The sequence below is a fragment of the Triticum aestivum genome, chromosome 5D (genome assembly GCF_018294505.1).
Source record: "Triticum aestivum cultivar Chinese Spring chromosome 5D, IWGSC CS RefSeq v2.1, whole genome shotgun sequence".
Taxonomy (NCBI): Eukaryota; Viridiplantae; Streptophyta; class Magnoliopsida; order Poales; family Poaceae; genus Triticum; species Triticum aestivum.
This window is the reverse complement of record NC_057808.1, coordinates 36,749,209-36,765,279: the sequence shown is the minus strand read 5'-3', so window position 1 is coordinate 36,765,279 and position 16,071 is coordinate 36,749,209.

The window sequence follows — 16,071 nt, the reverse complement described above, 5'->3', positions numbered from 1 at the left end:
ATCTTCATGGCTGGTACACAGCCAGTGCAGCACTCTTCGACTGCAGCGGCGATGATCTCCGGGTCAGCAGCGGTGATAGCAGCCGGGGCAGGAGGCCCTGCGCGACCGCCAGCTTAGGTTTTGTCTGACTTATTTGACACTTTGGAAACGCTACTGGCGACAGAAGTTAACCCGGTGAATCAGGATGAGCATAACGCGGAAGTTGTGAAAATGAAGGATCAGATAGCTCAAGCCAAGGCAGACATGGCAGCTGAGGACACCAGGATGGCTGCAGAGCGGGCCGAGTTGGATGCACAGGCTTACCGGCTTATGTTGGATCAGAACGCGTCAAATGACGTCATGAGGAGAAGGTACCGGTCTCACCTACCAACGGTTTATGAGGCAAGGAATCTCTTTAACACGCCAGGAGCAGGATCTAGTAACCAGCCAGTGGTAAACCCGGTGGAAGCACCTAGAATGGGGGCGCCGGTTCAGCCGCGCACGATGGATCCGCCGCGTCAGAACAATGTCCCGTCACAACACATATGAACACCTCCGGGTCATTACTCTAACCCTTTGGATAACATAGTTGCTGCCGCTTCACGATTGGCAGCGCTCCCAGTCGAAGGCGAGTCCCCAGTAGCGGTTGAGACGCGACGGGCTACAGAGCTCCTTCAGACAGCCTTGACTCAGCAGCAGGCTTATTCGTACAGCCGCGAGAGGATTCATTCCACCCCCCTCGCCCAAGCCAGAGTTACAACAGGCATATTGATGAACCGGCTGTGTCAAGCAGTGCACGGAACCGTAACCCGCCTCGAGGGCATAACCCGGCGGGCGGTGGTGCTAATGCTCAGAACGTGGTGGATCATGGTAGAGCACGTCGAGAAGTCGAGCTAGCGGCGCAGTACGCGGCCCGTCAGCTTACTCCGGTTCGTCCAACAACTTCGATGGAACCAGGTGTTGCTTTTAGTTCTTTGGGGGTACCGTGTCTCACCCCGGCTCTACGTAATCTGCGGCTGCCCAAGGATTTCAAAGGTCCTCGTAAGGTGCCCAATTACACTGCCGACTTACCCCCCAAATCATGGATCGAGAGCTATGAGATGGCGATGGAGATGCTGGACGTTGACGATGCTGCATGTGCTAAATACTTCACCATGATGTTGGAAGGAACAACTCGTACTTGGCTGAAAAGTTTGCCAGCTAACTCCATTGGATCATGGGCCGAGTTAAAGGCCCGGTTTATCAAGAATTTCAAAGACACGTGCAAGCAGCCCATGTCAATTGTGGACTTAGCCGCCTGTGTCCAAGAAGAAGGTGAATCGACAACCCATTGGGTGCGTCGGGTCTCAGCAATCCTGCATTCATCGGACTGCATCAACGCCGATTCAGCAGTCTTAACGTTGGAAGGAAATTGCCGGTTCATGCGTCTGAAGCTGAAGTTAGGACGGCTCAAGCGTCACTGCAATGACATGGGGACACTTATGGCGGCTCTGGTTAAGTACACTGACTTTGATGGTACCAAGGACCCCGAGTCTGACGATGAAAAGCCGGGAAAAGGAAAGAAGAGCAGCAGCACCAGAGGGCAACATCATAACCCGGCGGGCCATGGAAACAACGGTAAGCGCAAGGCGGATAACAGTTTGGATTTTGTGGCTAACACCAACACACAGAATAATGGTCAGCGTCATAAGGGTAAACCGCCCCCGCGGAGTGGAGGATCAGGTATCAATCTTGAGCACCTGTTAAGCCAGCCTTGCCCAAGGCACGGGACGCGAGAAAGGCCGTCTACGCACCTCTGGAAGGATTGCTTTATGATGAAGGACTTCAAAAACTCAAATCTTTTCCAAGAGGGTCATGGACCGGGTGGCGGTTCAGGACCCGGTTTTCATGGGCCGGGTTACGGTGGAGGCGGTTCTGGCTCAGGATTTCAAGGCAATCAAGGCAGTCACGGCAACGAAGGTGGTTATAATCAGCAGGATCATCAGGGGAGTCAAGAGGAGCAACAGTCGGGTTATCAGAGCAACCCGAAGCAGTTGAATAGTGGGCAGTATCATGTCTTCACCACTAGCCTATGCAAGCATGACCAGAAGCTTCATAAGAGAGCAGTGAACTCCGTTGAACCGGCAATTCCCCATTATTTGCGATGGTCTGAGCATCCCATCTTATGGAGTTGAGAAGATCACCCGCCCCGGGTTGATAATCCGAGTCACCTGGCACTGGTGGTGGCGCCTTAGGTTGGAGGGTATAAGTTTACCAAGGTACTCATGGACGAGGGGAGTAGCATCAATATTCTCTATTATGAAACCTTCCATCGCATGGGGTTTACAGATAAAAATCTTAAACCGTCGAACACTATTTTTCATGGTGTGGTGCGTGGTAAGTCGGCGTATCCAGTCGGTAAGATAGCCCTGGAGGTTGCTTTTGGAGATGATCACGACTCTAGATCAGAGACATTGACCTTTGAAGTGGTGAAAATCAAGAGCCCTTATCATGCCCTGTTTGGACGGCCGGCTTATGCTAAGTTCATGGCAAGGCCCTGTTATGTTTATCTGCAGCTCAAGATGCCGGGTCATAAGGGGACTATCACGGTACATGGGAGCCGTAGGATTGCTTTGGAATGTGAAGAAGGTGATGCGGCTTATGCTGAGTCGGTTTGTGCAACAGAGGAGTTGAAGTTTTATAAGGACAATGTTGATCCGGCGGATATGAGTTCTTTGAAAAAGCCAACTACAGAGCATGATCCGGCCTTGAAGTTTAAATCGGCTGATGAAACTAAGCTAGTTGATTTTTTTACTGATGATTCATCCAAACAGTTCAGCATCAGTGCTAATCTGGACCCGAAATAGGAAAGCGCGCTCATCGAGTTCATCCGTGAGAACCGGGACATCTTTGCATGGAAACCTTCTGACATGCCAGGTGTACAGAGGGAACTCGCTGAGCACACTCTTAACATTAATCCTAAGTTTAAACCGGTCAAGCAGTTTCTCCGCCGCTTCAATGAAGAAAGGCGTAAAGCTATTGGTGAGGAGGTAGCCCGGCTCCTGGCGGCTGGGTTTATCATTGAAGTAATTCATCCTGAGTGGTTGGCTAACCCGGTGCTGGTACTTAAGAAGAATGGCACCTGGCACATGTGTGTGGATTACACGGATTTAAACAAGTCTTGTCCGGCTGATCCTTTTGCTCTTCCTCGTATTGAACAGATTATCGATGCTACGGCAGGTTGTGAGCGTCTAAGCTTTCTGGATGCTTATTCTGGTTATCACATATCAAGATGGCAGTTAAGGACCAGGAGAAGACAACTTTTATAACTCCCTTTGGAGCCTTCTGCTATGTGTCTATGCCTTTTGGGCTCAAGAGTGCCCAGGCGACTTATCAGCGCTGTGTGCAGAATTGTCTTCATATTCAGATTGGGCGCAATGTTCATGCTTATGTGGATGATATTGTGGTGAAGTCCAGGAAAGAGGAGACGTTAATAGATGATTTGGAGGAAACTTTTGATAATCTCCGGGTTTATAAGATGATGCTTAATCCGGCCAAGTGTGTCTTTGTTGTACCGGCAGGAAAGCTCTTGGGTTTTCTGGTGTCTAACAGGGGAATTGAAGCAAATCCGGAGAATATCAAAGCTATTACGTCTCTGGCTAAACCGGCGTGTAGCAACGATGTTCAACGTCTGTCGGGTCGTATTGCAGCGCTGAGCCGGTTTATAAGCCGGTTGGGGAGAAATCTATCCCTCTATATCAGATGATGAGAAAGACAGATAATTTTGTCTGGAGTGATGCTGCTAACACGACATTTGAGGATCTGAAGAAACAGTTAGCTGAGCCACCTATCCTTGCTGCTCCTGTTGATAAAGAGCCGTTGTTGTTATATGTGGCTGCCAATGCCCGGGCTGTCAGTGTGGCCATTGTGGTAGAAAGAAAGGAGGCAGGCAAGGAATATCCAGTTCAGCAGCCGGTTTATTATATCAGTGAGGTGCTCATTGAGTCCAAGCAGAGATACCCACATTGGCAGAAGCTGGTGTATGGAGTTTTCATGGCAAGCCAGAAACTTAAGCAGTATTTTCAGGGTCATCCTATCACTATGGTCAGTTCTGCCCCTTTGGGAGATATAATCCAAAACAGGGAAGCAACTGGCCGGGTTGCCAAGTGGGCCATTGAGCTTGGACCTCACGGGTTAAAGTATATGCCTCGTACGGCAATCAAGTCCCAAGAGCTTGTGGATTTCATCAATGACTGGACAGGGTTGCAGGTGCAGGAAGAAAAGCCAAATAACACTTATTGGACTATTCATTTTGATGGGTCCAGGCAATTGGAGGGCTCGGGGGCTGGAGTCATGTTAACTTCCCCTCGAGGTGATAAGTTTTGTTATGTTCTCCGTTTAATGTTCCCTTGAACTAACAATGCAACTGAATATGAGGCCTTACTCCATGGTCTTCGAGTGGCTAAGGAGATGAAGTTAAGTCGGGTTAGGTGCTTTGGTGACTCGGATTTGGTAGCTCAACAAGTATCTGGTACTTGGGGTTCCAAAGATCCACTCATGGCAGCTTATCGACGAGAGGTGGATGTTATTGCTGGTCATTTCAAGGGTTATCAGGTTGAACATGTGGACCGGAGAAAGAATGAAGCGGCGGACGGTTTAAGCCGTTTGGGTTCCCAACGTAAACTAGTGCCGCCCAATGTTTTTCTGGATGTCTTGCATAACCCGTCGGTCAAGCACCTACAGAGGAGGATTTGGCTATTCCTGACCCGAAGGCTCAATTGGTGGCGGCTCTTCATGTTATCCCAAATTGGACAGTCCCATATTTGGCATATATGACCCTGGGCAAGTTACCTGAGGATGAAACTTTGGCCAGGCAGATAATCCGGCGATCCAAGTCAATGACCATTGTCAACGGAGAATTGCATCATTGCAGTGTAACAGGGGCGTTTCAGCGTTGTGTATCTCTTGAAGAAGGCTGTGAGATTTTGCGTGAGATTCACGAAGGTGATTGTGGTCACCATGCCAGTTCAAAGTCCCTGGTAGCCAAGGCTTTTCGTCACGGTTTCTATTGGCTGACGGCTCATGCTGATGCTGAAGACTTGGTCGGTTTCTATTGGCTGACGGCTCATGCTGATGCTGAAGACTTGGTCAAAAAGTGTGATGGTTGTCATAAGTTTTCACATTGAGCTCATGTTCCGGCTCAGGAATTGAGGATGATTCCAATCACTTGGCCGTTAGCAACTTGGGGGCTGGATATGGTTGGACCCTTTAAGAGGTCCAAGGATAAGAAGACCCACCTTTTGGTGGCGGTTGATAAGTTCACTAAATGGGTGGAGGCAGAGCCAGTTAGTAAGTGTGATGCAGCCACGGCGGTTCAATTCATCGAGAAGGTGATTTTCTGATTTGGTTTTCCACACAGCATCATAACTGATAATGGCACTAATCTGTCCAAGGGTGCTATGAAAGAATTTTGTCAACGTGAGCACATCCGGCTTGACGTATCATTAGTGGCTCACCCCCAATCTAACGGTCAAGCGGAGAGAGCCAATCAAGAGATCCTGAGAGGCATCAAGCCCGGGCTCATGGTTCCTCTACAGAGGACGCCGGGTTGTTGGGTGGAGGAGTTACCTTCTGTGTTATGGAGTATCAATACCACACCTAACAGGTCTACGGGTTACACACCTTTTTTCATGGTTTATGGAGGAGAGGCGGTTCTCCCTAGTGACATCCGTCATGACTCGCCTCGTGTGGCGGCTTATGTTGAAGCTGACAATGAGAAAGCACGTCAGGAAGCACTTGACCTGTTAGATGAGGAGCGTGATATTGCAGCGGCTCGTTCGGCGATTTACCAGCAAGATCTGCGTCGTTATCACAGCCGCCAGGTTGAAACCAGAACTTTTCAAGAAGGCGATCTGGTGCTCCGGCTCATTCAGGATCAGACTGATATGCACAAGTTATCCCCGCCTTGGGAAGGACCCTTTGTGGTCAGCAAGAATCTGAACAACGGGTCATACTACCTTATCGATGTTCGAGAGCACAAAGACTCACGTAAATAGGAGGAGGAGACCCACCGGCCGTGGAATATCGCTCATCTTCAGCCTTACTACACCTGAGCCATAGGCTCCTATTATGTACATATTCTTGACAATGTATATATTATGATCAATATAATAAACCGGCATCCCTGGTAAAGCGGGGCCTCTGCCGTTCTTCCTTCAAAGTTTTTGGTTACATGGGGGCTTCTATTTATAAAGCGGAGTTCTGATTGCCCATTGATCTGGCTTATAGGCCACATAAAAAACTTGGGGGCTTGCTACCCAAAGTCAAAAGGGGCCAAAGAGAGTTTGTTGCAAAAGCACAACTCAAACATAGGCACCCATTGAGCACAGCTCAAAATATTGCTTGGGGGCTCTTTTGTTCTAAAGAACAAAGAGTCTATAACCTTGTAACAGGCTATAAAATCCAGGCTTGGAAGCCAGGTGTATTCACCTAAAACCCCGGGTTATCCTGCCTTTTTAAGTAAGTCACTCTGCCCAGGTAATCCTGGTAAGACCCGTCGAACAATTGACAAGTCAATCTTATACAGACTCTGAACTTGTCATAGTTAAAATGACGATTGGTTAATGTGAGGTCCATCTTATAAGGTTTGTAAAACGGTTTAACTCAGTGGCCTGGCAGCCCATGAAAAGCTTCGCTTCTTGCATGTTTTCTTTTGAATCTTTCTTTTGGAGGTTTATTTTGATGAGGTTTATATTAATCCGGTGTTTATTGACCCGGTCTGGCTTTTGACTATAAGTTGCCAGCACAAAATTACAAGATAACCGGTGTCTATTGACCCGGCTTGGCTTTTGACTATAAGTTGTCAGCGCACAATCAGCTATAATCCGGTGTTTATTGACCCGATCTGGCTTTCGACTACAAGTCGCCAGTATGACATAAGGATAATCTGGTGATTACTAAAACCGGTCCGGCTTTTCTATAAACCGGCAAAACATAGGAGGACTTATCAATATTCAGGATTTGGGTTATCACCCTTACCACATTAAGTTGGTAAACCAACAACGTGGTTTAATATCACATGTATGATATATTTCATATTTGATTATTCTTAAGCACAACCTTGGCTATAAACCCTGGTTATATGTTCGACATTATGACTCGTCCGGCGGTAAACCGCCAGGACACATTAAACCCTCGTATGCACGGACAGGTTGAATAAGCTGCTAAGGATCATAAGCAGACATATCATATCTTAATCATGGCGGATTAACAGTGTCATGCAAAGTGAATATGCACGATGGCATAACACACCAAGCGTTTAAACTAGCCTATTACAAGGCGCTTTGATGCCCAAAAGGATAATTGTTTTCCACAAAGTGTTGCAGTATGCAGAAGCTAAACCGGCCTCCGGTTCATGAATCTTCGCTGGGCTGACTTGAAGGTTGTGGATCATCCTGCGCCGGTTCATCCTCCTCCTCTCCACCCAGTGGCTGGAAGTCAATGGTTGCCCAATCGATCCCAGTTAGGGCTTGGAATACAACTTCATCATTTATAAGTGTGGAGGGTTCAACATCAGGGGCATAGGTGTGCTTACGGATTGGCGGGATAAGATTTTGTGCATCATAAGTTGGCAGATTAACCCGTTTGTTGTTGGCATCATAAATCAAATGATAGTGTGAAAGATCAGTTTCTTCAGCCAATTTGCTAGCCAGTGGACGCATTTCCCTTGTTATGGCTCGGAGGTCGTCATTATTGAAGTCTGAACCGTCCTCCTTTATGCTTGGATAGCCGTTTCCAATATCGGCCGGATCAAGATCAGGTATCCATGCTTTGGCCCGGGTTAATGCAGTAAGAGCACCTGCCCTAGCAGCCGATTTCTTCAATTCTTCAAACCGGGCAGGTAACATTGACAGCCTTTCCAATGTCCCGTTGATTAAAGTTGGGGCGGCTTGTTATGAGAGGCGGTACAGATGATCCGTTGCGCGCCGGTATATAATTGCTCTATTAGAGTATAGGCAGCCTTCAATTTCTTCTGCATATCAGAGCCCAGATGGGTAATGCGAGATCCTGTGTCATTACGAACGTCGATAAACCGACAGTTTTTGGGATAATACATGTTAAAAGCTTATAATAAGAAAACTTACCAAACACAACAGTGGTCATGGCATTTATTTGCCGCTTTAAGCGAGTCAGCTCTTCTACAACCGGATTAAAGGCTGCTTCGGCATCCTCAGCCCTCTTTTGCAGTGTGGCTTTCTCTGTGTCCCAATCTGCCCGTTCCTTCTTGAAGCTTTCCTTCAGTTTCTCCTTGGCTGTTAAAGTACTGGTCAGCTCCTCTTTAGCCTTGGTTGTTTTTGCCTGCTGGGACTTAATATGTTCTTGAAGATCGGCGATTTGGGATTCTTTCTTGCTAAGATCAGCCTGCAAGCAACATGCAATTTATGAGTTGGCAGTATATATTTGAAGTACCAAGGACATAACAAGTTATACACTTGACACTTGGGGGCTAATGCCTATTTGCTTGTTATAAAAAAAATCATAAGTCCCAAGCTCAATACAAGTATTATTCTTGGCACTTGGGGGCTAATGCATATTTGCTCAAGTTAAAACTATGGATTTTCTTCTATCAATCAGCTTGGTGGTCAATTGGTTTACAAAAATGTTCAACAAGAGTTTGCACCTTATAGGCTAAAGTCCCGGTTCATCTTGAAAAGATAAATCGGCCCTTGGGGGCTATGCAGGCAAGGTTGAAGTATTACACAGTCCGGGTTTATATGGATATGATAAACCGGCCCTTGGGGGCCAGAGTTAACATCATTTACCTCCTATCGCTCCTTCATCATGTTCACTAAGCCGGCTTCATAGTCGCGGCTTGTGTACAGGCGGTTTAAAAACCCAGAATGAATGTCTTGGGCGTTGAGGTGGGCATAGCTTGACAAATCTGTTTTCCACTTGCCCTTGTCTATAGCAGAAAGTTCTCCCTTTGCGCTATGCTTTGATAAAGCGATAGAATTGCCAGGGGTGGTGTGGCGAACGTCGGTAACTACAACATAATCCGTGTTGTCATCAGCAGCTTTGAGTGGACTTGGCGGTTTATCAGCAGCTCTGACCGGGCTTATCGGTTTATCAGCATGGCCCGTTGGATCAACTTCCACTTGTTCAACAAAAAAGTCATGATCTTGCGGTGGCGGATCATCAAGCATAGCGTCAGCATTTGTTTCCTCTGGTTCTGGAGTTTTCTCCGGTTCAGTGGCCGTATTGTCATCAGCCGGTTTATTCAATTTGGCCTTTTTGCTGGGTCTGGCCTTGGCTCTGAAAGGAATGAACATAAAGGTTAGTATTAAGCAAGCACAAGGTATAAAGGGATAGTTTAATATACTTACCCAGGAACAGTTTTTAGAGGTGGAAGCTGTGTCCCTGTTGACTCGCCAGAAGATGAATGAGATGTTCGCTGATAGTTTGAATCAGACAGATTAAGAGGTTGTCGAAAATAACCTGCCTTGGGATAAGATGTGTCAGGAATAGGTGAAACCTCTGGGCGGCATTTACGAACCGGCGTGTTCGTTAAACCAGATGAAGTAACCACCTGGCCACTATGCCGGGTTGTGCGGCGAGCTTCGTGTTGCTGCTTCTTCAAAAGAAAGTTTGGATCCAAGTGAGCTAGGGGGTGAGAAAATCTTACTTTCTGGTTTGCTTGACGGGTTTTCTGTGTTGGCAGAGGATCCGAAGCGGAGGAAAGAATAATTACCTCTACATCATCAACATGGCTAGCTTCAGCATCATCCTGATAATAGTCATTGTCAATGAGGTGTATGGAAAAGGAGCCAAGAGAATCAAGTTCTACCTCTGATTCCGGGTTATCAAGATCATCATCAATGTTCAAATCGGTGGACTCGGCGGTTTTCTTCTTGGCAGGTTTTTTGGTAACCTTAGTCTTGGGGTGAGGCGTCTTGGCCGGTTTGTCATGTGGCTTCTTATTCCAGAACGGATCATCACCCTGTCAAAGATTGACAAAATTATAAGGGAATATTTAAAAGGACCGGATTAAAACAAGAGTTATATAATTCTTACAGCTGGCGGTTTATTGGAAATGCAGAAGGGACTAAGCCCTGTTTGGCTGCAGACTGCCACCGGTTCATCCAGTATCTTTTTGACAACTTGTGTAATTTCAACCTCAGTTAGCTGAATGTCGATGTGCCGTTGAGGATCTTTCAAATTCCTTGTGTATTCGCACATTAAACCGGGGCGACGGCTTAAAGGCAGAATGCTCCAAGATATCCAGCAATGAACAAAGTCAATGCCTGTTAAACCGTTCACAACAAAGGCTCGTAGCTTTGAGAGTTGTGGTGCATACTTGGCTCGTTCCTTGGCGCTAAGTAGTTGGGGAAATGGATGTGTTGGTAAGCCGGTGAGCACGATAACCCGGCAGAGGATTCTCGTCAGCTGGAGACGTATCTCGGCAGTAAAACCAAGTCTGATTCCAGTCCTTGGGGTGACTATGATGCTTGGCGTGAGGGAAGCTGACATCTTTCCTTTTCTGAATCGAGACTCCGCCAAGTTCAGTATTGGACCCATCCGTAAATTTAGTACGGCGGTTTAGATAAAAGAAATCTCTCAACAATTCAACGGTAGGTTCTTCTTGCAGATAAGCCTCGCAAAATACATGAAAATTGCAAATATTGGACACGGAGTTGGGTCCAATATCTTGAGGGTGGAGTTGGAGGCTAGCAAGGACATCACGAAAAATATTTGATCCGGGAGGGCTAAACCCTCTACCCAGATGGTCAACGAATACAATCACTTCTCCATCCTTGGGTATAGGAGGATTTTCTGGACCAGGGACTCTACAGTGGATGACTTCCTTTTTTGCTAAAGCGCCGGTTGCGACGCACCCGTTCAGTTGTTCCTCCCTAACCCGGGAGGGGACCCAGTTGCAAGCATAAAATGTTTTGGCCATTTATCTGACAACCTGAAAAAAGGTTTTTGCCGGTTTAAGATTTATGATGGACAAACATAAAGAGTCGCAGGTTAATAGATAGAGTGTTAAAGCGGGTATAACTGGCAAACCGGAGGTTCATGTTGTCAGAGTTACATCGATGAGTAATTGGAGGTTTAAGAGAGGGCTAATGGTGCCTGGCGGATTATTATTTTCTGAAGCTAAACCGCCTATGCAGATATTGAACATACAAATCTAGGGTTGGAAAATGGTTAAGTGCTAAAAAACAGGTTTCGCAGATTCGTATTGCAAATCTGAATCTGCCGCATATCAGAAAATGGAAAAATATTCAGGTATAAATATTCTGGTACTTGAACAATTGAAGGATCCAGATGGGATTTTCTACTTAAATGAGATGCACTAATGGAAAGAAGGGCTACGGGTATCACTGTACGGGATAAAAGTCAAGGTTTGAATCAAAGAGATATTGCACAACAACGACACCAATGAACACTGAAACCCTAATGCCAGATCTATGGCAGAAAGAAGGAAGGCTTACTGATGCTGATTGAACAGGGGAGTGGCGCTGCGATTCTCTGGTATGATCAGGGTGATGCAGCAGCCGGAGTTGAGGTCGAGGACGAAGACTTGGCGGCGGCAGCTGAGCTTGAGCGCTAGGTCGACGCGAGGAAGGATATGAAGTGAAGAGGCGCGAGGAGGAAAGTGAAAATGACCCCCGGTCCTATTTATAAGGTGAATGGATAAGTGGCAGGCGCGGGAATCGAGGAGGTCGAAAAACGGATCTGTAGATATACAGACGCCTCGGTTTTTGGAGATTCATTAAAGGAGAAGTATTAAAAGATTTGGGTTCTATATAAAATTAATGGCAGATGACGTCACGGCGGGTTATCATGATCTTGGAATGTGACGTCACGGCGAGTTACAAGATTTTCACGAAGGTGTTGAAGAAGGATTTTTTCTAAGTACTAAAGATTGACATGAACAAGTTCAAATCAATCTGGGGCCTAATGTTGGGGATATAACTACTGAGTATAAACCGCCCAGGAGGGGCCGGGTTATACTCATAGTGAATTATTCATATTGAAGTCCACGAAGATAAGGAATATGGCGCTTTACGGAGGAGATCTAACGAGAAGGCCCGAGGCCCAAAGGCGGATTAGGGCCCATACATGTAAACCGCCATATGATGTATAACTTGTGTTGTAAGATAGGAAAGGGTAGAAACCGAGCCGGACTTGTTTATGAGCCGGCCAGGATTCTGTAAACCGCCGGGCGTCCACCTGTGTATATAAAGGGACGACCCGACGGCGGTTTAGGGACAAGAAACAACAGATCGAGAGCCAGGCAAAGCGGATTCGCTCCCTGGTCATCGAAACCCTAGCAATTCCACCTCAACTGGATTAGGCTTTTACCTTCACCGCAAGGGGCCGAACCAGTATAAACTCCTCGTGTCCTTTGTCCCGATTAACCCCTTTAAGCTAACCCGTCGCGATGGCTCCATGACTAAGTCCTCACACTAGGACATCTGCCATGACAATTCCATGACAGGATAGATTATACCTGCTTACAGAAGTTTTAATATCTCTGTTCTTACCACTTCTTCCATCTTCGGATTTAACCGACGTTGGTGATCAACAACGGGTTTAGAATCAGGTTCCATATTAATCTTGTGCTGACATAGAGTGGGACTAATGCCCTTTAAACCATCAAGAGTATATCCAATAGCAGCTTGGTGCTTCCTTAAAACTTTCAATAATCTTTCTTCTTCATGTTCTGAAAGGTTAGCACTAATAATAATGGGATATATCTTCTTTTCATCAAGATAAGCATATTTCAAAGTGTCTGGCAATTGTTTTAATTCAAACACATGATCACCTTTAGGTGGAGGAGGACCTCCTAGAGTTTCAATAGGCAAATTGTGTTTAAGCAGAGGACGTTGTTCAAAGAAAATCTCATCTATTTCATTTCTTTCACGCATATGTAAATCATTTTCATGGTCTAGCAAATATTGTTCTAAAGGGTCGGTACGAGGCACAGCAATAGAAGCAAGACCAATTATTTCATCCTTACTAGGCAATTCTTTTTCATGAAGCTTTCTACTAAACTTCAAAAAATTAAACTCATGAGACTCATCACCAAAACTGACACCGACAGTTTGTTTTTTACAATCTATTTGAGCATTAACAGTGTTCAAGAAAGGTCTACCGAAGATAATGGAACATAAGTCATCTTGTGGGGAACCAAGAACAAGAAAATCAGTAGGGTATTTTATTTTCCCACACAAGACTTCTACATCTCTAACAATCCCAATTGGTGAAATAGTGTCTCTATTAGCAAGTTTAATAGTAACATCTATGTCTTCTATCTCCGCGGGTGATATGTCATTCATAATTTCTTGATATAAGGTGTAAGGAATAGCACTTACACTAGCACCTATGTCGCATAAACCATGATAACGGTGATCTCCTATTTTAAAGGAGACAACATGCATGCCAACAACGGGTCTATGATTATCTGTTTTATCGGGTTTCACCATTCTAGTAGCTTCATTACAGAAGTAAATAACATGCCCATCTATATTTTCTTCCAAGAGATCTTTAACCATAGCAACACTAGGCTCTACTTAAATTGTTCATCAGGTTTAGGTGTTCTAATATAAGTTTTCTTGACCACAGTTGACACTTTAGCATGTTCCTTTATCCTAACAGGGAAAGGTGGTTTCTCAATATAAGCAGTAGGAACAACTGGATCAACATTATAAAGTATAGTTTCCTCTTTAACTGGCACCAGTTCTTTAATTTCTTCTTTAATAGGTCGGTGATATTTAAACCACTGCTCTTTAGGGAGATCAACATGAGTAGCAAATGATTCACAAAAGGAGGCTACTATCGCAGAGTCAAGTCCATATTTAGTTCTAAACTTTTGGAAAGCATCGGTATTCATGAAAGATTTAACACAATCATACTTAAACTTAATATGTGACTCTTTACCTTCGTCGAGTTCCCAATCTTCAGAGTTGCGTTTAATTATTTCCAAAAGATCCCATCGGGATTCAATAGTCTTCTTCATAAAAGAACCAGCACAAGAAGTATCAAGCATGGATCAATCATTATGAGAAAGCCGAGCATAATCTTTTTGGATAATAATTTATCTTGAGAGCTCATGATTGGGGCATGAATATAGCATTCACTTAAGCCTCCCCCAAGCTAGAGCGATACTTTCTCCTTCACGAGGCCAAAAATTATATACGTAATTTCGATCACGATGAACTAGATGCATAGGATAATTTTTTGGGTGAAACTCCAATTTCAATCGATTCCAATTCCAAGCTCCAATATCATTGCATAGCCTATACCATGCCAATGCTTTTCCCTTCAAACATAAAGGGAAAACCTTCTTCTTAACTTCATCTCCGGGTAAACCTGCAAGCTTAAACAATCCACCAATTTGTTCCACATATATTAAGTGCATATCAGGATGTTCGGTTCCGTCTCCTGCATAAGGATTAGCTAGCAGTTGTTCTATCATACCCGAAGGAATTTCATATTCAATATTTTCAGTAGGTGCAGTACGTTGAGAGGTAGCTAATTGTGGTTCCGGTCGAGGTGAAGATACTACGAACAAACCCCTCAAACGATTGTTTTTCATAGTAATAAGTGACAATAAATTTCAGCACACTATATAAATATTTCCTTACCAAAGGCGCTTCACTCCCCGGAAACGGCGCCAGAAAATAGCCTTGATGACCCACGAGTATAGGGGATCAATTATAGCTCTTTTCGATAAGTAAGAGTGTCGAACCCAACGAGGAGCAGAAGGGAATGACAAGTGGTTTTCAACAAGGTAATGTCTGCAAGTGCTGAAATTGTAAGTAACAGAGTAGTTTGATAGCAAGATAGTTTGTAACGAGCAAGTGTCGATAATAGTAACAAAAGTGCAGCAAGGTATCCCAATCCTTTTGAGGCAAAGGACAGGTCAAAACTGTCTCTTATAGTAAGAAAAGCGTTCTTGAGGGTACACGGGAAATTCATCTAGTCACTTTTATCATGTTGGTTTGATTTGTGTTCGCTACTTTGATAATTTGATATGTGGGTGGACCGGTGCTTAGGTGATGTTCTTACTTGAACAAACGTCCTACTTATGATTAACCCCCTCACAAGCATCGGCAACTATGAGAAAAGTATTAAGAATAAATTCTAACCATAGCATTAAACTTTTGGATCCATTCGGTCCCTTACGGAATAGCGCATAAACTAGGGTTTAAGCTTTTGTCACTCTTGCAACCCATCATGTAATAACTACTCCACAATGCATTCCCTTAGGCAAAAATATTGTGAAGTGTCATTTAGTCAACGTTCACATGACACCACTAAGGGAATCACAACATACATATTATCAATATATCGAACACATGTCAAGTTCACATGATTACTTGAACATGATTTCTCCCGTGACCTTAAGAACAAATGTAAATACTCACAAATGATAATCATGCGCAAGATCAGAGGGGTATTAAATAGCATATTGGATCTGAACATATAATCTTCCACCAAATAAACCATATAGTAATCAACTACAAGATGTAATCAATACTACTAGTCACCCACAAGCACCAATCTATAGTTCCGGTACAAAGATTGAACACAAGAGATGAACTAGGGTTTGAGAGTAGATGGTGTTGTTGAATATTTTGGGAGGGAAGTTCCCCCGGCGGAATCGCTCCGCCGGAGGGCGAAAGTGCTCCTGCCCAGGTTCCGCCTCGAGACGGCGGCGCTCCGTCCCGAAAGTCCTCTCCGCATTTTTTCTAGGTCAAAATGACTTATATACCAGAAGATGGGCACCGGAGGTGGGCCTGGGTGAGCACAACCCACCAGGGCGTGCCTGGGCTCCCTGGCGCGCCTAGGTGGGTTGTGCCCACCTGGTGGGCCCCCTCTGGTACCTATTTGCTCCAATATTCCTCAAATATGCTATAAAAAATCTCCGTAAAGTTTCAGCTTGTTTGGAGTTGTGCAGAATAGGGGGCCTGACGTAGCTTTTCCAGGTACAGATTTCCAGCTGACGGAATTCTCCCTCTTTGTGTGTACCTTGCATATTATGAGAGAAAAGGCATTAGAATTACTCCAAAAAGCATTATTAAGCATAAAAACAGTAGGAAA